Here is a 23,234-nt window from a genome sequence, read left to right as displayed (position 1 = left end):
GCATCCTCAGAGAGAGCGAAGCACGTCGGGAGGGAAGGGAACCGCCGCACGTACAGCCCCAGTTTCCGTTTTGACTTTTCACAGAGCTTAGAGCAGCAGCTTTCTTCTGTTCTGCAGCTGACCTCACTTGGCCAACGTCTCCTTAAGTAATAATACGCTTACAAGAGTTCACGCTACTTTTGTTTTGTTTTTTAATTTCATTCTACTCCCTAAATGCTGATGGACACAACTGACGGTAGATCGAGTTGATTTTATGCTCTAAATCTTGCTTCTTATCCCCGTAAGGCTGGTCGTTGTCTTCATTTGATTGCTCCGTGCTCACCAGCAAGTTGTCTTTCCTGTTTCTTGTGGGGGCTGGTGGCGGTCAGACTCCCATCCCGTCCCGCATCTATGATGCCACAGAGATCTCGTCATTATTACGATTGCGTAGCCTTAGGAGGTGCAGGAAGGACAGTTAAGTGCCCCCAAACCAAGAAGGCACGTGGGGACGGGATAAGGAAGAGGCAATTCCGCAGAGCTGACACAGTCCTGTTCCGGCTCAGGTCCTGACGGGGGACCCCCAGCAGCTGCAGACCCGCTCCCCGCAAAGTCCAGACCTTAGTCCACAGGTTTCCTGGGCAGGGGACATGCAGAAGGGAGCGGTCGTGAGAGCAGAGGGCCCGCACGCCCCTGACTCCGCCCGTGTGTCAGGAAGGAGGGAGGGTCGCGTTACCTCTGGCAGATTCCTGGGGGCTCAAACAAGCCTCCCCCTTCCAGGCCTTCATGGGCATCTCTAAGATGCATGCGCTGTCCTCCGGGGGGGCTGGAACTTGTGGTCCCAGGAGAGGTTGCCTCGCAGCCGGGAAGGAGATGGAGAGTGGGGGTGGGGTTGTCCTGCCTGTGCTCCCTCACAGAGGCCGGGCCCCCATTCTGAAGGCCTTTCACTTAGCTCTAATTTTTGGCCAAAGAGGCTCTTACAACAGACATCTACAGCTCAGGGAACCTTTTGTGCCCACCTGATGAACAGGAGCAATGGACCTCCCTCGCGGTCTTCTCTTCCATTTCTGACGATCAGGAGTTTCCTCTCTTCCGTGGTCACTGCTCTGCCTCGTGTCCTTCCTCCTTGAACGGTGGGCATCGGCCTGGTGGGACCCCATGGGCCCCGTGCGTGAAGCCGTGGGGCCCTCCATCCACTCTCACCCAGGAGATGGAGCTGGAGGTGCCTGGCCTGGTGCCAGAATGGGGGTGGGACGGACACGGAGCCCCGACTTCTAGAAGGTTCCGCAGCTTAGGCGTCTCAGTGGCACGCGGGAGGATTCCTCCGGCCAGTCAGTCCGTCCTGTGTGCCTTCCACGGGTTTGGCCCGTGCACCCGGGGCGGCCCGCATGTGTGTCTCCTGTCCTGTGTGTCCCCATGTCAGTCGTGCCCATGGGGCCTCAGCACCCCGAGAGCACACTTCCGTGTGCGTGTCTACGTCCATAACGAGCGGCTGACATGAATGACTAGGCTCTGACCTCTCCGTGCACCGTGTGGAGGGAGATCTTGTCCTCCTGATTTCAGTCAGGGTGACTGGCACCAGGAATGCCGATGGGAGCGGACTTGCCCTTAAGGTGCTCCGGGTCTGGTGAGGAGAGGAAGCGTGTATTGAGGCCACACTCGGTGTCCACCGTCTTCAGAGTTGATCTGATTCCGTTCTGACAGCATTCTACCAGCCATCGACTGGTGCGTCCTTTTAACAGCCGGCACGCAGAGTCTTGCACAAAGCCAGCAGATGAATAGACCTGGGGTTTGCGAACCCACGATTTTGCCCCAAAGCCATTCCGTTAGCTGATGGTAGCACTTGCTCTTGGCCCCGCCCCTGGAGAGACTTGTGGAGGGGTCAGGGGTGCCGGGGAAGCAGGCAAGGTGTGAGGACAGGGACTTCTCACAAACCTGGGACGCCGAGTGTGTGGGATGGGAGGACAGTTGGGCAGGGGACCAAGTCCCCGGGGAGGTGGGAGGTGGCATTCGAGCCTGGTGTGTAAGCATGGGAGGGGTGGGGATGCTGGTGCTAGTGTTTGGGTCCTGGTTTTTCTGACTCTCCTTTGTTCATGCCCTTGCTTTGAGGATGCCTTCCCAGAGAAGCTACCGTCTGTCTTAGCTTGTCATTGTTCATATCTCTCCAGTTCTGTGTGGCCCTTTGAATGTCATTTACACGTATCCCCAAAGTCAACTCGGACCGGTTTCTGCAAAGCGGGATGATAGGGATTTCATTGACTTATCCTTCTCTGGAAACCATGGGCATGGATTGGCTGATTTATTCATTTGGAGTTGAAAATGAAGCATGATGGGGTACCTGGGTGGCACAGTCACTTGGGTGACTGACTCTTGGTTTTGGCCCCGGTTGTGGTCTCAGGGTCATGAGATTGAGCTCGAATCAGGCTCTGTGCTCAGCATGAAGTCAGTTTGAGATTCTCTCTCTCCCTCTCCCTCTCTCCCTCTGCCTCTACCCCTGCTCACACTTGCTCTCTCTCAAATAAATACATAAATAAAATTTGAAAGGAAGAAAGGAAGGAAGGAAGGAAATGAAGCGTGAGAACGAAAAGATCAGGTGGGGGTGGGGGACACTTTCCTCCCGACCTCAAATGACCAGCCCTGGGCCACAAGGCGGGCAGGTGAGCCAAGATCCAGGGAAAGCAGAGAGGATGTGATTATCCCGGGGCCTCGGCCGGGTGTCTCTGTCCTGAAACACCACTGAGGACAATGTTGCCTGTTCCCCAAACAACGTGAAAGTGTGCTCCTCTGCTGGCTCCAGACTAGGGCTGCATTTCAACAGGGGTCATTAGAAACCATAAGCAAGGCCCCTGTCGAGACTCGGTTGACAATGTCTTCCAGGCGCAGGAGGTGCCCAGGGAGGAGCCGGCCGTGCTGAGCCATGACCCGCTAGCACGTGGGGCAGACCTGCAGGCTGTGGGAGCACCCTTGCTCTGGGGCCGTGTTCAAAGGTGGGCAATGGTTCAGGGGCAGACGTGACAGGCAAGGCAACCTGAATGAAATTAAGCTACGCTGGGATGAAACATGAAATGTTTAAAGCAAAGTTTCAAAACTGCGAGTTCATTGTTGAGTTGGGGCTCGCTGCCACCTAAAAGTTGGGTGCAAAAGGAAAAAAGAAACTTGCCATCTTTGAGAAAAACACAGCCTATGTGTTGAAGGTACTTAGAGAACAACATGATACATAATAAATAAATTATATGCATTTAAATATAAAAAAGGAAATAAACAAAAGCCAGGATGTGAATATAAAGGGGAGTTGGTTTAAAAGCCCCTTTTGCGTTATATCCAGAAATTTCATCACTAGCCTGGGAACATCTACCTGGACTCACAGTGTAGAACCTTCCGGCTGGCACGGAACTTTGGTAATACCTAGCTTAGAGAGTGTGGGGCTCCCGCCTAGAGCAGAGGGTTGACTTTGGGGTAGGTTCACCTTCCTCAGACCACAGTCGACATGACCTTGAGCAAGCGGAATTTCTCTCAGAGCCAGTTTCTTCCTCTGCCAATAAAGAACTAAGGCAGTGGTTCTCCAGCATCCGGAAGGTTTCCAGAAGATGGTACAAGCAGTTGTGTACTCCCATGCATGCTGCTTGGACCTTCTCCAACTGATTCACAGGTGTGGGATGGAGCGGGGCAGAGCTGGACGTCACAGCACAGGTTCATTCACTGGTCAAGCAACCCCCCCCCCCCCCCCGCCTTCCTTCTTCCTTCTTTTCCTTTTCCCTATGCTTCCTCTCTGCATTTCTCTCTCCCTTCTTCCCTTTCTTTTTCCTAACTGGGCTTGTCACTTACTCTCTTTTCCCACCCCACCGTCAGCAAATAGTCTATTTTATTTGATGAATAGCTTTTTAGTTTGTATGTATTCTTGCAAAACACATATTTTGTAGGAATGCATTTTTTATTTGTTAAAGGGTTTCAGTTTCTTTATAAATGCATGTATCTGTTTTGTAACATTTATGTAAATATATTCTTACATATATATGTATATATGTGTAAATATGGATATTTCTTATTTTTTTGCCTTAAGCACTGTATTTACCATCCATCCATGCTACCCTGGATGCCCATTATCTCGCTTCTAATCACTGCTTAACACTGCCTGGCGTGCACCCAGTGCGTTCTGCTAAGCCTCACACAAAGACAGACAACTCCACTCCTCCCGACACCTGTCTCCTTGTATTTCCTAAAGCAGGACCAAAAGACATTTATCTGTTACAAGTTTCCCTCTCCGATGAGACCATGAGACCATGAGAGCAGATGTCCTGACTTACATACAAAGCACCTAGCACATAGTAATTTCTCAGTAAACACAGCCTTTGACTTCCACGGCAGCTGGAGACAGTGACTCTGACCAAGCATCCTGTGGCCTTAGTCCCCAGGAGGAGTGATGAGCATTACCTCATCTCATAAAGGTTTGTGATCAGCAAGGGAAGCATCTTTCAGAGAAAAAAATTGAAAATCACTCAAATATGCTGCATATCTGAATTCCTTTGAATATTCCGCATTGTTAATCTATTCAAACACGTTTTTGAATGCTTACCCTAACTGATGGAGGTTGGGCCGTTTGAATGCTCTCAGTATCCCCCAAATCTACAGGCAGTTCCTGCTTCTGGGGCACTGTGCCCCATCCTGTGAAACTGTCATGGATTTGGAGAGGATGCTGTAGGATGTGCTCACGGGTGTCGGGGGACAGTGTGCCTCTCCAGTGTGGAAAAGGGACTCTGATGGGCATGGTGGGAGGTGAGCTGAGGCTGACGGTGAATCAGGTTAGACTTCTCTATTGTCTTTGGGTTTGGGGGGTTGGGGAGGTGCTCGACTTTGATCTTGGAAGGATTTTTTTTTTCTATTGCATTTTGGATTCCGAATGAATGGACATACCTGTATTTGGCATGTAACAGATACCTCCAGGCCAGGGATCAGCAAACTGTTTCTGCAGAGGACCAGATAGTAAATATTATACCTACAGGCCACATGGTCACTGTCATGGTGTCACGACTGTCACTGTCACGCAGAGCACCTGTTAGATGGTATGTAAGTGAGTTGGGACAGCCGCATTCCAATAAAACTTTATTTAAAATCCAGGAAGTAGATCGGGTTTGGCCCACGGTCCATAGTTTGCGGGCCCTGATTTAGATGCTCACGCATTTACTACATCGAGAACTCAACATAAATCCTGCAGGTGTAATGAGACAGATCAGCTCCTGCTCCTTCCCCCTTTTATCCGCTCTCACTGTAGGGGGCGCTCTATACAACTATTAGGAGTAATACAAAGAGAAGACAGAAGAGGTTTCTCCACTGTGTTAATGTGAGTTCATGACCCCTAACATCACAGTGACTTAGACGAGAGAGAAGTTTATTTTTCTTTCCCGTATATACATTTTGGAGGTAATGAGCTGGGGGTGCTATGGCAAACTCCTTCTCACAAGGTCCTCAGGTCTGTAACTGCCTTCCCAAGGGTGTGTCCCATGAATGGTTTTGGTCTCATGGCTGAAAACGGTGGCAAGCATTCCAGGTAGAAAGATGGGGCAGGGAGGGAGGAGAAAGAGAGGAAATTAAGAACACTAAACTGCCAACACCAGTCACTTCTACTTAGAGCCTGTCATCATAATTTTACGTGCCAACTTGGCTGGGCCATTGGACCCAGTTTTTGACCAAACTAGAGAGTGCTGTGGAAAGTTGTTGTGGTGGTGGTAGTGGTGGTTTTGGTTTTGATTTCCTGAATGCGATTAACATTTAAAGCAGTCGACTTTGAGTAAAGCAGATTACCCTCCTTGATGTAGGTGGGGCTCACCCAATCAGTTGAAGTCATTAAGAAAAAGATCTTTGGGGCGCCTGGGTGGCTCAGTGGGTTAAGCCGCTGCCTTCGGCTCAGGTCATGATCTCAGGGTCCTGGGATCGAGTCCCGCATCGGGCTCTCTGCTCAGCGGGGAGCCTGCTTCCCTCGCTCTCTCTCTCTGCCTGCCTCTCCGTCTGCTTGTGAGCTCTCTCTGTCAAATAAATAAATAAAATCTTTACGAAAAAAAAAAAAAGAAAAAGATCTTCCCAGAGAAAGAGGGAAATTTACCCTCCGTTGGCCTTTGACCCAAGCTGCAACCTCAGCTCTTCCCTGAGTTTCTAGCCTCCTGGTCTGCTCTGCACACTTTAGATTTGCAAGCTCCTATATGATGGAGTGAACCAAATCCTTAGTATATAAATAATAGAGAAACCCAGTCTTCAGGAAACTTATCCACATTCTCCTCCCCCTTGGTAAGGCTCAGTGTTTTCTTGCTATTTATTTATCTTTAAATTGCTTCTTTGGATCTCCGCTTGCCTCTCCAGGGACCCATACCTTGCTGCCCCCATTTCTTATTTTCAGGGAGTTGTAAGTTAGTTCCTCTCGCAGGTGGTTGATGCTGAAGAATTCAGAATCTTCATAGATTCCACCAGGAAGACGTTCCAGTCTCCCCCTTGCAGCAGCGGGTCAGGCCGTGGGCCTGTTTCTGTGGGTACTTTTGCTGTGCGCACGTGGTAAGGACTCGGTGAAGCCTTGCAGATCGGGTGGGTCTTGATGCAGAGCGGTTTTAGCTGAAGGGCTTCTGGGGCAAGGCGAGCCGACATCAGAGAAGTGGGCGATGGCATCGGGCTGCGCACGCTCCCGGCCTGTGCCAGTGCGCTGGTCGGACACCTCTGCAGCAGGGACCGGAGCGGGGTCCATCAGCATGCCTACAAGAAACGCTCCAGATGCACCTGCGAAGGCCTCAGGTCCATTCAGCGGGGCTGACGGCAGAGCTGCGAGATTCTAACAGCACCGGCCACGGTGCGGGTGGGAATGGGAGGGAGTAGCACGGCAGGACAAGCGGCTGCCCACTGGCAGGCACACCTGCCTTGTGCTCTGTGAGGCTCCGGCTGCCTGGGCCCTAGTGTGCCGGGGAGGAGCGGGCTTGGTCGGGAATCAGGGCCTGGCCTAGCCCTTGCTCCGGGCATTTCGCTCCCCAGAAGTACTCGGCTGCGGAACGAAGGTGCATCAGCTTGTAGATCCTCCTCTTCCTGCCCCCTTGGCCCAGGAGCTCTCGCCTTCCAAAAGCTGGGATGCTGCTTGTGCGCATCGTGCTCTGTCAAGTGGGACATGCCTAGACACGAGAGGGAGGGAATCACCTGAGAAAAGGCCTGAGCAAGGGCGCCTTAGCTGCCAGCGGGAGTGGGGCTCTGCTGGGGCTGGCGAGAGCCTTACTCTCCTTCGGACAGTTTAGGGAGTACGAGCCTGCCCAGGCCCTCAGCAGGTGTTCGAAGAGGCTCAGGCAGTGTGTGTGAGTGTGTGTGCGCGTGCGTGTGTAGCAGGGTTTTGATCACGCCGGTGGATCTAAATGCCCACTTACCACCAACTCTATGATTTTGGAGGAACTTATTCGTCATTTTAAGCCTGCTTTCCTCATAAGTACAAGGGGGCTAACAGTACACAGGATAACCGTGCGCCCCCATCCGTATGGTGACCCCTGCCGAATAGGCAGGAGCTCAGAACGTGACTGTATTTAGAGATGGGGTCTTTAAAGAGGTGAGGTAAACTGGGGTCACTGGGGGAGGGGGGTTAAGCCAGTCTGGCTGGTGTCCTTAGAAGAAAAGGAGATTTGGACACAGGTGCACACAGAGGGATGACCAGCGAGGACACGGGCCAAAGGGCCGTCCACAAGCCAAGGAGAGAGGTTTCGGGAGGAACCAACACCCTGACCTTGGATGGAGCTGTGAGAACACGTCTCAGCCATGGAGGCCTCCGTCCGTGGAACACTGTTGCTGCCCGAGGCAACCGACACCACCGGCATTGAAGAGATTTTAAGGGGGAAGATCGTGTGCCTGAAATTCTCAGTGTGTGAAATTCCTGGCATGTGGACTGTGTAAATGTTTTCAGTATTCTACTCTCCAGGCATTCAGGCCGGGCAGTACGGTGGCCCCGGGCCTGAATTGCCCAGGCTGACATCCTAGTTTGGCTACTTAGTCTCTGGATAACCAAGGGGTTCAGATTTAAATTCTCTAAATACCAATTTCCTTCTGTCATGGGAGGACTAGCGGTGGAGCCTCACAGAGCTGCTGGGGGTTGGGTGCGCAGCTCTTAGCACGACCCCAGGGAGCTGCTCTTATTGTTGTCGTTATGGGAGCAGGTAAGCACGGTCCGGTCCGTTTGCTGATAAGTATGTGTGACATCGGGAAGGAATGGGGGGTATGCCTTTGGGGGCACTCCTGTTCCTGCTGGCGTCACCCTGGACTTTTCTGAGTTGTAGTTCCCACAGTCTCTGGAATTTGGAAACCGTAGTATTTACAGGTGATGCTTTCCAGACATTTATCTGTAACTTTTTTTTACATTTTGTTTTGGTCTACGCCGCCGTGGGGTGGGGGTGGGGGTGGGGGTGGAGAACCAAACCCTGTACCAGCTGGTTGTTGGCCTTTCCTCTGACCGCGGAGTTTAGACGAGATTGCCGATGCGGGGAAATCGAGTCCTCCATTCCCTGCACATGGGCTCTGGGTTCCGAGGGTCGCTCACCGCGTCCAGCCGGAGGGTGACCGTCCGTGCGCTGTCCGGCGTCTGGAGGGACGATGATTAATTCTTAAATATTGACAAATGGCAGCCCTTGTTCTCCGTGGTTTTAAATTTTTTCTTGTGGTCAGAACATTTAACACGCGATCTACCCTGGGAACGGACGGAGCGAGCGGCCGGCGCCGTGTGGAGGACGCTCCAGACCTTGGCCATGGTCCGGAACAGGCATGTTGCACACAGCACTTCCCTTTTCCCCCTGCGCAGGCCAAGCAACCGCTGTCCTGCTCTCTGCTGCCGGCCGTTGGACTGTCCTCGGGTCCTCGTCTAAGCGGAACCAGGCGTGGTTTCTCCCGTCCGCCGGGCTCACCGTGTTGTTGCGTTTGGCAAGCGAGCCCGCCCTCTCTCGCCGAAGCGCCGTAAGGTCAAGTACTCAGAAAAGTCAGCTGCCCAGGGACTTGGTGCCAGAAAACTGCACCGAGAGGTTCTGAGTGGCATAGTCTGGCCCGGCCCTAGACCAGTGATGCTCAGACTTTTCCACCCCGCGGCCCCCAAAACCAGAGGTGACGAGTGGGGGTGTGCGGCTGGCAGGGAGCTGCTCAGGCAAGCACTCGGTGACCTCATAATGTGAGGCCAGTGGGAGCCTCCTTTGAAGTACCGGGTACCGTCTTGCAGGCGCAGGAGAACTTTACTTACATCCGTATTCATCATAGATGTGAAAAAATAGGTAAAGTCTTTACTGAGAAATAAAAAAACAGAAGCACCGGGGTGGGGGGGTTCATGTCCTTCCCCACCACACACCCGAGCACCCCCAGCCTATGACTCACTCTCCCTGGGTTAGACCCAGGGCCCCAGAAACAGAGAGGAGGAGGCAGCCCCTAGATCCCTTCCCTTCTCCTTCTCCTGCTGTGGTCCCTGTCCTTGGATGTCCATGTGGGGTGGTGGTCCTGGCCTCCGGGATTAGCAGTGGATCCTTTCAGAGATGCTAACAGATGGTGGGTTAAGATTTGACCCCTGCCCCCCGGCCCCCTCAGGAGTTTCGTTCAAGCGGAAACTCTGGAGAACAAGTTCTGAGATTCTCAGGAATGAGACTGAAATAGTAAAAAGGTATTTTGCAGCCAAGACCACTGGGTCCAGGTGTGGCCACTCACTTCACTTATCATCAGGTGTCCCCCCCCCCGCCACTGGGGTCACTGTGGTCCAGGGACCAGGGGGAAAATGGCTGCTCAGCCCTTCTAGCTGAGTCTTTGCTGCTGGGGTCTGAGGGCAGGTTTGCTTGCCCACCTCATGACACCGCAGCGGCCTCCTGAGGCCAGAGATGTGACCTGGGGGGAAGACCCCCTCCACATAGGAGGCTGTAGCTCTGTGAAGACCTCCCCTGAGAGTCTGCTTGACTTGGCACACTCCTCGAAAGCAACACAGAGAGTAACTTGTGCGCAGACCCTGGATTGTGAGGCCACAAAGAGGAGTTAGACAAGGACTGGCAACACCCTGTCCTATAGGGAAGTTGAAACAAAAGAAGCAAACGTTGCACACTTGCAGGTGCCTGTCCTGGTGTCTTAGAATCTTAGACCAGAATCGAGTTCAGACCGTGGCAGAGGGGACCAGGCAACTCTGCCATGATCTGGGTTCATCAGTCAACTCCAAAGAAGGTTATAATGCAGTGGCTTTTGCAAGTGTGTTTGTTTTTGGGAAATGACTAAGGGCCAGGGTGCCGGAAAGGAACCGAGCAAGAAGTCTGCTATTGGACAGCTTTTGCGTGGAAATGTATCTACTTCGTCTTTCCTGGTGGCGACTTTGTTCCTGAGGGTACTTCCTAGCGCTGAGTGCGGGGCGGGGATGCTCCCCCAGGCCAGGGAATGCCTGTGGCCTGGGAGGCCTTTGGGAGATGTGGAAGATCTAGACCAGGACGACTAAGAGCAGTGTTTGCAGAGGGCACTGTTCACGCACAGGGGCAGCAGAAGGCCTCTGGGCGCTGGGTTGGTTTGCGTGTCTGTAAGGCCATGAGACATTCCCACCTATAATCTAGTGGCTACTCATGTTTGACCCAAAGCCAGTCAGCTCGGCCCACCCGGCATTTCTCCTCTACCAGCCAGCCCGTGTGCCCCCAGGGGTAGGGGCAGGGAGGCCCAGAGCGGCCCACGAGCAGTGCAAGGTGGCCAGGAGAGCAGGCAGGGGCCAGGGGACTGGCCAGTCTGTCCTGCTGTCTCCTTGAGCTCCGGACTCAGCAGGGAACCTGGCTCCTATAAGGTCACCCCAGATGCTGTTTTCCTTTTTTTTTTTTTTTTTTCCTTTTAAACGACAGACACCCTTGAGGTTCTGGTTGATCTTTCAAAGGGAAACAGAAGATTCTTTGAGTAAAAAGAGGAAACAGTAAGTTTTCGGAATTTTAAAGAAAAAAAATGCCGAGATTTCCACATCTAGCATCCCTGCAAAACCCACCGGGCAGGCAGAAGAGATGCCCTTCCTGGGTGCCCCCAACCCGCTGCCCCGGCTGCCTTCGCGCGGGGCACTTACTTGGCAGAAGCGAGAAACAAAGACCATCTGCGCGCGTCCCCTGAGCGACCCCCTCCCGCGTCCGGGTGTGACCCGCGGGCGAGCGCGGCCACGGGGGGCACCGGCTCGGCCCCCCAGGCTGGGCAGCCGGGGCGGCGACGGTCCCCCGGCCTGTAGCCGCGCGCCCCCGCCCGGGGCCCCGCCAGGTGCCCTCCGTCGTCCCCTTCCCCAGCCACCCCGGCCCTGCCGCCCCTTTCCGGCCTCCCCACGCCGCTCCTCCCCCGGCACCCCCTCTCCAGCCCCTCCCCCCCAGCTCCCTCCTCGCCGCCCCCCCGCGCCCCCTCCTCAGCCGAGCCGGCCGGAGCATGCGCCGTGCGCCGCGGGAGGCGGGCAGCGGGCGGCGGGCGGGAGCGGCGCGCATCGCTCGGGTCCCCTTCCTGCACCGCGCCGCCACTTGCCGGTTGCTAAGCAGTTACCATTGTTTCTGTGGCGATCGCGGAGGCTGTTGCTAATTGGAGAAGCCCCGCCAAGCCGCAGCCTCTCCCCTGTTCGGATCCGCTCTCTGCTCCTCGCATTTGGAGAGAAAACTAGGCTGGTCCACCCACGCTCCCTCCCCCACCCTCCCCGAAATAGCCGTGTGATTTCGGAAGTATGGACTGAATCACACCCCTCCCCGCCGACTGGACTCCGGTGGCTCGAACTCACCGTCAGACCGCACCTGCCCCCGTGCCGCCGCGCGCCCGGGGCCGGGGACCATGACTACGGCCAAGGAGCCTAATGCTTCGGGGAAATCCGTGCAGCAGCAGGAGCAGGTAACGCTGCTTTCCGGGGGTGCGTGTGCGGGAGTGGGGGATGTGTCTCCTGAGCGATTTTGCATGGGCCATGACTGCCCTCCCCTGAGCCCCGAAGCTGGAGGCGAACACGGGCGCTGCGCGAGCGCCGCTGGGGTCTGCCTGCCTCCCTCCTGACTTCTATTTCTGCAAGACGCCCTGGCCTCCCGGTCATGCAGGGGCGCGGGGAGCAAGCATGCGGCGAGGTAAACTTGGTGCGAGGGGACCCTTCCACCAAGGCCTCTCTCCTCCGCACAGCTGTTGTGAAGGTTTCGAACTACTTTGTAATTTGGGGGGCTGTAAGGAGGGAGGGCTGGAAGAGGTGGGTAGCCCCGCCCCAAATTTCCCTGTACTTGACCCTCCAACAGGACTTTGATCTGGTTCTAACACAAGTCCAGAGAGGACATAGGAGCTGTGTTTAAAGGACTTTTCTTGTGATACCTGTGTCCCTTTTCCTCCTCTGCTCAAGTATTTCTGCAGGGTGGACAGATTGCTGTTCATCCTGGGCCTCTAGAGAGGGACGACTCTCGGTGCCAGGAAAACTGCACAGCTAGGACCCAGTGGCAGCCCCCTGCCCCAGTTGAGAAGTAGCAGGGCTTTCAGGGCTGGCCAAGGATGGCCAGGAGGGCTCTGTGTCCACTCACCCTGCCACTCAGGCCTGCCATCTGCAGAGGCTGGGAGCCTGAGTCTCAGAAATGAAGGGGAACCAGCAAGCCGGGTTTGAGCACTCCTGTAGATATCCTAATTCCCTTCTCAAATATAGTGAGGGTTCTTATCTTTTAATCACTGCTTGCTTCTCCTAGAGCAGATCATTAAAATAGATCCTGGGAGACACCAGCAGATTCCCAGAGCAGTTAGTTCAAGCCTGGTAGATCAACAGCAGAAGCTAATTTCCCTGATTTATTTTAGGGGTGCTGTCAGGTCCCGCTTGCTAGGATTGGGGCCAAGATTGGGGCCACTCGAGTTCAGGAAAACCAAGAGCCTCTTTGGGGACAGTGTGTGATAGTCTTGTCGCCAACTCTGCGGAGACAGTATGAAGACAACTTTGGATCTGTATTTAGTGGGAGGTGCATTTTGGGGGTCATTCCCCCCAAGCCCATTTTTTAATTAAAAAAAGGGAGTGCACCTTAATAGTAGTATCATCATCATTACCATCATCTGAGGAACTCATATACAATTTTCATTTCTTCTGGGAAGAAGATTTTATAAATAGAGAAGTCTAAGAATCCCTCTTCTCGGTGGGAGAGCTCACTGTTGCGTGAACACCAAGAGGTTCACAACAGGCCAACTGACCCCTCCTCCTTTGAAAAAAATTCTACAGATTATTTGTTCAAGAAAGAAACGTGTCCACCCTAAATTAGCGTCCTGTGACTAAGTGGGCTTCCTTTTATTACAGTTCTCCTGCTCACTAGGTCTAAAGCGAATGTGCCCTGGGCTTGCAGGCTCATGGCAGCAGGGACTCAGGGAGCATTTCTGACCATGGGACAGTGCTCATAATTACGGAGAAAGCACCTGCTGTTCATAGGTCTGAGCCCAAAGGCGGGCACTGAGAAGCCCGATCTCTATTATGTGGAAGAAGGCCCAGGACTCCTGTGTAACTTTACTCTCGTTTCCCTCTACATGTCAGGAGCGTGGAAATAATTAGGGTGTGGGTTTCAGAGGACAAGTAGGGTCTTATTTGATTTTGTACCTTCTGGTCTTTGGAAACCCCCCATCCTTGCCCCTGGGGCCATTGTGGCCAACGGGCAGAGCGCGGAGGACAGAGGTGGCTGTGCGCGCAGGGAGGAGTCAGGAGGCCGTCTTCCCATTCTCAGGCATCTTCTTGACCCTGAGAAGGACATAGTGGCCCCCCTGTGAAGCAGAACACAGTGAGGGTCAACAGCAGGACCAGGGCAGGAGAAGCATAACGGGATGGAGCGCGGAGGTCTCATGTCTAAAATTAATGCACCTTTAGGGGACTGTTGAAGACTATTTGCTTTTCCTTCGTTGCTTATCAATTTTTAAAGACATTTAAGCTCAGCTCTGTGGGCTTAGACGGCAGAGCTCTGAATGAGTCCTCCCATTCTTGATCGCATTTCGTCCTTGTTGCTAGTGGAGCTGTGAGCATCCCCATCCCCATCCCCATCCCCATCCCCAGCTGGGTGGGGGTTTATAGGGAGGCCAGGGCAGAGGGATATGCTCCAGCATTTTGTTTAAGACAGAGAGAGAAGGAGAAAGAGATGCTGGTTTGTGGTTTGGTTTGTTTTTTGAATTAGGGATCATTTCATTATACTGACGGAGTTTGTGACAGTGACACCTTATATCTTACATTGGGAGGCATTAATCTGAGGATTTGGATTTTCTGTGGCTTGATACTTATGTCCAACACTCTTGAAAATTTACTTGGTTATTGCAATAGACTGACAGTTCTTAGCAAACTAACAGAGGCATGGTGCAGTTTCTGACCTACCTTGGGAGTCAGAAGCTGGGTAGCAGCTGGAAATAACGTTTGTATGCTGAGGAGTACTGCAGATTAACAAAAAACAAACCTAGGAAAACTATAAAACCCAATGATTTTACCTATTAGAGATGGCTGATTTTTCCGCATTTTTTTGTTAAAATATGTACTAAAAATAGGAGAATATATGGATTTTTTAAGATGCTGTATAAACACATTGGACTAAAATGGAGAATGAACTTTTAGAAGACCATTTCCCTTTCCCTTCAGATATGCCAAAACATATTTTTAAATGAAGTATGAGCAGTCAAGGGGTGTTTGGAAACAAAATATCCTTTAAGCTGAATAATGTGAACTCATCCTTTGGCTCTGAGGCCAATCAGATGGTAGAGGCTCCCCACTAAAAAGCAGGTCCACACTGGCCAAGCCCTTCGCCTCACCAGCGTGTCCAGAGTGAAGCTTAGCAGGGGAAGTAGAAAAAGCTGAAGCTGATTTGGTTAAAATTTATTGTATTCTCTCAAAGAACTAAATCCTTCCTTAGAGAACCACATTAAGGATTTTTTTCCCCTAAGTAAAAGCACAAATTTATTTTAAAATCTACCGTCCTCATTTCAAATGACTTAAAATTGAAAAGCAGTGATCAGTAATAGTGTTGCGAGTAAGACTAGACAGAAGGACTAATTCTCCATGCTTTCAGTGAGCCAGGATGCATTTTTGCTCAAATATTGTGCAGGCATGAGTCTTCAGTGGTAGATTCTGGATCTGTAATGTGTGTGGATGTGTATGCACGAGCGTGTGCACACGCACACACAAGCTGGCCTCTTGCATCACAAAGTCAGACTTGGAAAAGACCTCACAAGTGGACCCCATGACCAGCTCCACAAGTGCACCCCATGACCAGGTCCACCTGTTAGGCTCAGGAATCTCACAGATCATTGAGAACCTGCCTCTCCTTCAAAGATCTCCAGAACATCTCCTTTTATATGGAGATATTCTGTGTTATCTTGGGGAACTTGCTTCTGGACCCCTCCCTGGAAGCTGGTTCTCTGATGGCTCTTCGTGTGTGAGAGCTATTTTTTGTTGTTTTCCACTCTTCTCCAAGCTGCACAAACCCAGATATGCATAGTGCTGATGTGTCTATTCTCCTGTTAAATCAGGAACCCCAGGATCGAGAGGCCAAATTATTTATCTGGATCTTTGTGATTATAATGCCATTGCAAAGAGTTTTCTAAAGTGAATGAAAATTCTTATAAACAGCATTTTCTGTAAAGTGGACATGAAAATGCACGGAGCTTGGAATTCTGAGAGAGGACAGACCTTCCCAGGAACAGACAGGTGATGATGACCCAGGAGCAGGACTTCGGATGTCTTCTGCCCAGTGCTCTTTGCATTAGATACTGTTGCTTCTCCCATAGTAAAATTAGATACTGAAACAGAGGAGCTGGCTTTGACCATCAGGAGAGTTAAATTTTTTATGAAAGTACATTACAGGGAAAGTCTAATGGAGAAGGTAAATATGGTATTAAAAAAATAAGTAGTAGCCAAAGGAAACCAAAAAAAAAAACAAGATTTAGTATTAAGAAGTGCAAACAGGACTTATTTCTGAGGTGGTCCTTCCTCAACTCAAAAAAGTGACAATGGATGCAGTGTTCGAACCAGTGTACAGTAAATTCTGTTCTGCTCATTGTCTAAGTTACTGAAGCCTCTCTGGATAAAAATGAACCCTGAAGGAAGAGGACAAGAGTCAGAACAATAGGTTCTTAAGATTGTGTAGAAATACATCAAGGACTCTGAAGAAAGAGAGAAACATTCTGGCTGCCAAATGGGTCCATGTATGAAAGGAAGAACTCAGAAGTCAGGCATCCTAGGGAGAGCATGAGCAGAACAAGGTGTGCATTCCCGGAATCTCCAGGTGGGTTCTGGTGAGGAGAGGAAGTGGCCGGGAGAGGATGGGGGTTCAGGGGTGGGGAGCAGCAGAGTCTTTGTACAGAAGGAAGAGGGGGGCTGGTGTGATGCTCTTAGAGGAGGAACACTTAGTCTCATCACCAGAGAGAACAACATGCAATGAAGCAAGCAGCTGGCTTGGAGCCATAATCTACTGTGCTCTGGTGTCTACAAGTAGTTCCCACCTTCTGGGTGCAAGTTATGTGATCGACTAAAAGAAGTCAATAAACAAGTGTCACTCAGGAGGCTAAGTGAAAACCCAAACAATCCCAGGTTGGCTGTATGCCACACCCAAACTCAAAACAAACGGAAAGCAGCTGACTTTCCTTTCTGAAAAATGCTTTCTCTGATATTAAACACATTTTATTATGGTCTCCTGACGTTACACTGGACATAATCCTGCCCCCTCACTTTCAGTACTGGAGCTACCCCGGAAAGCTTGCCCAAGACCTTCAAACGCTCCACAAAGAAGACCTGGGGGACTTTGAGGGTTGGAGGATGCTTCCCATTAACTTTCACCAAAACGTGGCGAGCTCCAGCATGCCTGTGGACCATGCAAAAATGCTCTTCATGTACAGTGACAAACAGCCCCCATGTTTCTGCCTCATCAGGAGTTACAGCATTATTATCCTTGATGGAAATGAGTCACGTCTGTGTTTGGCATTAATTGACTGGATTTTGCAGTGGACATTGTTCGCCCACTCACATGAGAAAGGGCTGAACGAGTCTGCTCATCTAGAATTCTGAAAGTTGAGGAAAAGATTCTAATTTGGGGAGGAAGCAGGGCCCTGTTAGTGTGTAGAGATCGATGGTTGTTTGAATCCCTTGCTTTAAAAAGATATGGCACGGAGGGGGCGCCTGGGTGGCTCAGTGGGTTAAGCCTCTGCTTTCAGCTCAGGTCATGGTCTCAGGGTCCTGGGATCGAGCCCCGCATCGGGCTCTCTGCTCAGCAGGGAGCCTACTTCCTCCTCTCTCTCTGCCCGCCTCTCTGTCTACTTGTGATCTCTGTCTGTCAAATAAATAAATAAAATCTTAAAAAAAAAAAAAAGATATGGCATGGAGGTTGTGTACTCTCGTTTCAGTTATGGTTTGGAAAACCAAACGAGCTAAAATGTTTTTATTTCAGGTTTCAGGTTTGGTTACCTGGGGGCCTCAAAGCGTAGGTGGGAACCACATCACCGGGGTGGAGTAATGTAATTCTGCAAGAGGCTGACATTCTCGTGCCATAAAGTGATCTGATAGAGAAAGTTGGTTCTCCTTCCTCCTTTTCCCTCCAGCTGTCGTTCACTTTTTAGGACTCCTTCACGCCTTGTCCCGGGTGTGCCTCTGATCGCTGTGAGTCCCTGTAACCATCCATTACTTAATCAGAATTGAGTCTGCCCAAACGTTCACGTGTGCTCCTCTACCTCGACCCGTGCTAAATGCCAGAGACCAGCCAAGCCCTACAATACATTTAAGGTCATCACTGTAATGCACTGCCCACCTTGAAATCAACCGTAACTTGACCCACAGCTGTTGGTAATGAAACCCAGCAGAGCTGGCCATGGTTGGGATTTCGGGTTCAGAGTTATGGCACAGCCAAAAGAAGAAAAAAATAAGGTATTTATTCACAGTCATTAGTGACCACTTAAGTAGAGGTCATGGTGAGGACGGTCTCTGCACCCCAGAAATCCCCGATAGCTTGTGCCCGTCCCATGAGTACCTCTTATTTCTGCATTCATGTTAGACCTGGACTTGTATCAGTCAACTCCCAAATAACAGACACTGTTGCTGCTTTTGGCTTCCAGTTCCGGGAGGATTTTGCAGTAATGGAGTAGAAATTTGCCGCAATCCCTTCTTAGGAAGAATGGCCATGAGCACAGACATTAAGTCAGTGCCGCGGGCCAACCTTGATAGGGGGCCCACTTATTTTTAACAGTGGTGGCTCAGATGGCGCAGGGTCCGGAAGGCAGCCCCCCCACCGGGGGCGTTACAGAACACGTTAATGATATACTCAAGTCTTGATACTAGAATTTTCCGTGACAGTTTATATATGATCCCCTTACTCATATCTGATCAGTGTTTTAAGAGATTTAACTTCTTCTGCCAGAACTCAGGAAAAACCGCTTTCCTCCATCTGAAAGTGCATGAGAACACAGACTTCTAAAAAATGTCCGTGGGCGCGCCTGTGAGTGTGGAGTGGGAGAAGTGCCAAAAGACACCAGCATAATCTGCTGAATAAAATGGGGAAACTGGTGACGGGGGCAGAGCTCTTTCAAAACATTTTTAAAACTCGAAGTCTGTTCTGACTGGCTCAGAGAATTCCTCTTGAATATCATGGGAATTTATGCTCTGGGAAGGGTAGATCCAACCTTTTAAATAGGTTACCCACGGCAAGAGGGACATCACAACCAAGAACTTGAAACGGAGTCCCTTGATTTTCTCTTGAGAAATTAACATGCAGCAGAGCTCCCCTTGAGTGGTGACATATGTTTTTAAAATTAATGAAAGAATTTGCTTCTCTATTTTGAAGAGGCGAGTTTTAGTCTCTGTGTTAGAATATTTGGGATCGTCACAGAGTTTACTCAGGGAATTTGAGAATTATGACCCTCACTACCTCTCCTAAACCGGGTCTCTAAATGGGAGAGGGGAGGATATATATTTTTAAATGTTAATAGCCTGCCTGGTGCCCCATCCACTTATTAGACAGATGTTGGATCAGAGGAAGGTTTTTATTCTGATGCATGTGAGACACAGAAGAGGAGAGAGGCCAAGTGGGAGAGCAGGAGGCTGGCCGGGGTGGCACAAGGTTAGAAGAACAGAGCGATTCTGTGGCCTTGCCCCTGGGGGGCTGGCTGATCCGTCTGCTGCAGGCGGTAGAGGACTGCGGGGGGCATGGAGATGGTTCTGGAAAGCCGGAGATGCTTACTTGTGAGGGTTGCAGAACATGGTTGCCTGGGAAGTACCACAGTGGAAAGCAGCAGAGGGTTAGTGGGATTCTGGAAGAAAGAAAAGAGATCTGAACTTATGACACATTTCTGCTTAAAAGAACAGGATTTGGGGGGAATAAAAGAAACTGGAAGAATGGCTCGGACATAAACATGACAGTTTTGTGAGGGCAATTACCTAATCTTGGCATGTCCTGCGGACTAGAAAGGGTCCTGGAAGCTTCTGGTTTTCAAAGAGCTTAAGAGGGCTTGTGATGCCCCAGATAAAAGTCAAGTTTACTTAGAACCGCAGGTACCTTATGGCATGAAAGTGCGCGCACATACACCTGTTACACCTGTTACCATAGGTACGCAGCATTTCTCCAAGTAGCCTGAGAAATTTCTAAGAAGACTCGAGACAATTAGAACATCTGGCACTGATTTTTGAAAAGCAAAATAAGCACTCCATCCCCCCAATTCCACATCATAAGGCACACGGGTAAAGAATGAGATTAATAAGAGAACTTTGGTAGGCAAAAACCGATCTGTCGTTAAAAATCATAAAGCCTTAATTCGTCAAACTCTCCGGCATTTTATGGACTTTTTCTTCTCCTTACAAGGAAGGGACAGGCACTTTCCTTCTTCCTGCCAAGAGCCCTCTTTTCTGGAAAGTGGGAGAACACCAGCTCTGATCCCGTCTCTTCCCCCTGCTAGCTGAGGGACCTGCGGCAGATTGGGCTGAGGCCCGTATCTGGGGACAAGACCCATCACACCGGTGCTTGGGAAAAAACCTTTCAGTACAGAGCCCTGCTCTTAGCTTGGAGATTTCAAGCCACTGTTTAGTAAGTACTTAACTATGTGTTGACATAACAATGATATTTGAATGGGCCTTATTTTCAGCATTCGGTGAGGGCTTGTCAGTTCTAAGGTGTGTCCATTCTCAGATGGGTTAGTCTATAAGAGCAAAGAACATTCAATGTTTAAAGCATTTTATAGGCCATCCTGCCCAGTGATTCTTGGACTTTTGCTTTAATAACAGAACCCTCTTCCCAAAGGAAATAAGCCAAGTTCAACAAGATGAAAGCGCTTCCCTAATGGTGTCCAGACAGGCCAGCAGAGCAGCCCCCTCCAGCAGAGCACAGCTTATGAGCCAGATATCTAATTCAGCAGTCTGATTTTACATAGGAAGAAATAAGTCTCAGAGAGGTTGAGTAAATTAACCAAAATCACACAGGTGGTAATTTGCAGAAACAGAACACAACCACTGCCTCTGCTCTCCTTTTTCTTTCTTTCTTTTTTTTATTTTCCCTCCAAATCAAGGAACTCTAGGTGAGACGTGGTCAAAATGATATATAAAGAAGATTAACACAAAAACTGATACTAACAGAAAACTGCAGAGGTAATAAAGTGAGCAAATTAAATGCAAATTAAGAAATCCTTGACTGGAGATCAGTTGAGAAAGGGTATATATTCAAGGCCGTTCTCTAGCTGCGTGTCTTATGGATGGGTATAGCTATTTCTTCTTTTTATTGCACCATCCCTGAAGGCATTAGGGCTTTTGTAGCAATTTTTCATATTTAATTAGTTATTTAATGAGTTTCTTTGGAAACAAGGGAAAAATGAGGATATAACAAATGTCTTTCTCCTGATTTTAAAAAAGTAAGCAGCAATTAATAAATTCTGTATGCTTTGGAAGAATGCAGTAGGTAATTTTCAATCTCATCTCACACTTGAATAAGTTCAGAGGTAGTAGTTGTACAACAGGTGTGGAAAGACAGCAGTGGAAGAGAGAGGAGACCCAGTGTGTCACCTGTGCAGACTGAGGATTCGGCCCCGCAGGGGTTCAGATGTTGGAAGATCTGGAAATTGTCTGAGCTCATAAGCTCAAACTGAATCCAAAGTACCTTGATCATTACCCGTAGATTACAGATCCCTTTGGAGGATCTGATGAAAGCCAAGAACCTGCTCGCCAAATCCCATAACCTCTTGATTATGTAAGGCTCACAGACCACGTCTTATGTCTACACATCCCTCAGTGCTGCCTTCCGTTGAGTTAGCACGGTCTTAAGACACATCAGTAGAAATGTGCTCACCGCTCAAACCTCATACAGATATGAACTAAGTAGCTATCACCTCAGGGTGCTATACTAGTTACCATGGAGGCATAGCACCCAGGAAAGAGTAGGGATGAGGTTAGGGGTGAGTGGTCAGGAAGAAACGGGTACGCTGTCCCAACAACGGTAGCGGAGGGAGCTGTGAGCCATGTTGGGTGGTCAGAGTTTAAAGAATCCTGCTATATGGCTGGGGAAGTAAAATGTGTCTTTAATGTTTAAGGAACTGTTAAATATTATTAGAAGAAATGATGGGATTTTGATTTTTTTATTTCCTGGATTACTCTAAAAGGCAAAAGACCAGGGATGTGTGAATTTCAGTCCCTAGACAGCAGCTTTTGGTGATGTCACTACACCTTCTTCAAGCCGTTATCAAGGACTGTCAGCCCGGGCTGTGCCCCTGAAATGGCAGGGTTGACTAAGGGCCCTTCTATTGGAAGGGGTCAAGGCTTGAATAACTTCCCTGTCATACAACTCTGTCCTGCGTGGGTCGTGCCAATGCCAAGTGCAATGCCAGCCCCACCCATCTGGTTGCACGATGAGTCTCTGAATGGGTGAATCGCGTCCTCCCTGTTGACCCCTCCCGATGACTGACCCACAAAGTTAAAGAGTCTGTGGTTTCGTTCAGTCACCCAATGAGCCAGGTTTTTGGAGCCCTCGAGGAAAATAGGATCCAACTGCTTGAGTGACCCACGCACCTTGCCTTCCCTGATGACACCATTGCCTGGGACATCATCGCCCATTTCCTCTCCCCAAATCCTGCCCACACCTGCTTTACCTGAAGCTCTTTCTCCACCACAGAAGCCTCAGCCACGTGCCACAGTCCATGTGTCAACATTCAGCCCTGCGGGGACCCCCATCTATAAAGTCAGCAAATATCCTCTTGTTCACCAGGCCCGTGGGTAAACAAGAAACCCATTGATAAGAAAAGGAGACCTGTCAGGAAGCTGGGCATGCTGCCTCCCCACGCCCTCTCCCTGTGGCCGAAGCAGAAGCAGTGTGTCGTCCTCCTCCACGGAAGACATCTGCCTAAATGAAAAGACAGTACATGGTGCCACCTTCTCCCAGATGCGGAGAAAGTCAGGGTGGACCCTCTCAAACTCGGGGGAGACAGGCTTTGGGGGAAGAAGGGACCAAGTACATCAAGAGAAACAGAATGGAAAGGTCTGGAACGTTGGCTCTGTTTGGCCTCTGCTGAGTCTGCATTGGCCACGTTTGTTGAACTTCCTTATGAGGCAGTGTAGGTTCAAGGGTGACTTCTGGGGTGACAGGAGAAAGGAGCCATGATACGGTGACTTACAGAGCCCAGACCCCGGGGGCTGTGGTGTGGGAGGAGGGGGACTAGCTCTGGGTTTCGGTGGTCAGCTTGGGCACTGACCAGTTGGGCAGCATCGAGCTGTCGGGGTACGCGCGGCTCCATATCGAGCAAGAGCTCCCTGATAGCCCCAGATGTCATCCGTGGATGGCTCTGGTTTCATCCCCTGGACAGAGGGGTGGGCGTGAGGACACGCTCTGAGCCCGGTCAACATCTTTACCGTCTCTCTGGGCCCCCCAGTCTGGCTGCAGGAGAGACGTTGCTGAAGCGCCGGCAAGGTTTACTTCACGGAAGGTGTGTTTGCTGCGTTGACTGAAGAGCTTTACTTTTCCTTAACCACTGCTGTGCTTGAAATTGCATAGATAATAAGGCCCACTTGAAGCGGTGAGTCTACAGCTCTTGACTCTATTAAATTCACTTAAGCGTGTGGCTGGAAAGTTACGCTGAGGTGCTTGAGGCCTGGTTGTGGTTGATGAGTTGTCAGAAGTTTCATATTTGCGACTTGGATGGTTATCTAACTTAGTTCGGTGGTGACCTTGACATGAACCCGCAATCGTTGAGCGCCTAATGTGTACGACTTGTCATAGGAAGCAGACTCCCTGTTTTAAGTTTATTAAGATCTTAACTGCAGGGCTGAGGTTGAAGATTACCAAGTTTGGTTTCTGAAGGACTTGGTCCTGGTA

At 50.4% G+C, this 23,234-nt stretch overlaps 1 protein-coding gene and 1 long non-coding RNA gene across 2 annotated transcripts in view; both read left to right on the top strand.

Annotated features, from left to right (window-relative positions):
- The window catches only part of DPP6 (dipeptidyl peptidase like 6), a 646,419-nt gene that overhangs the window by 200,410 nt on the left and 422,775 nt on the right, over nucleotides 1–23,234 (top strand).
- Nucleotides 11,402–16,248, top strand: LOC116856687. The gene is made up of 3 exons (XR_004380609.1): nucleotides 11,402–11,820; nucleotides 13,466–13,469; nucleotides 16,237–16,248. It is a non-coding gene; the product is annotated as an uncharacterized LOC116856687 (long non-coding RNA).

The sequence above is a fragment of the Lontra canadensis genome, unplaced genomic scaffold (assembly GCF_010015895.1).
Source record: "Lontra canadensis isolate GAN:19392208 unplaced genomic scaffold, GSC_riverotter_1.0 scaffold111, whole genome shotgun sequence".
Lineage (NCBI taxonomy): Eukaryota > Metazoa > Chordata > Mammalia > Carnivora > Mustelidae > Lontra > Lontra canadensis.
This window is presented reverse-complemented; position numbering and strand designations above follow the sequence as displayed.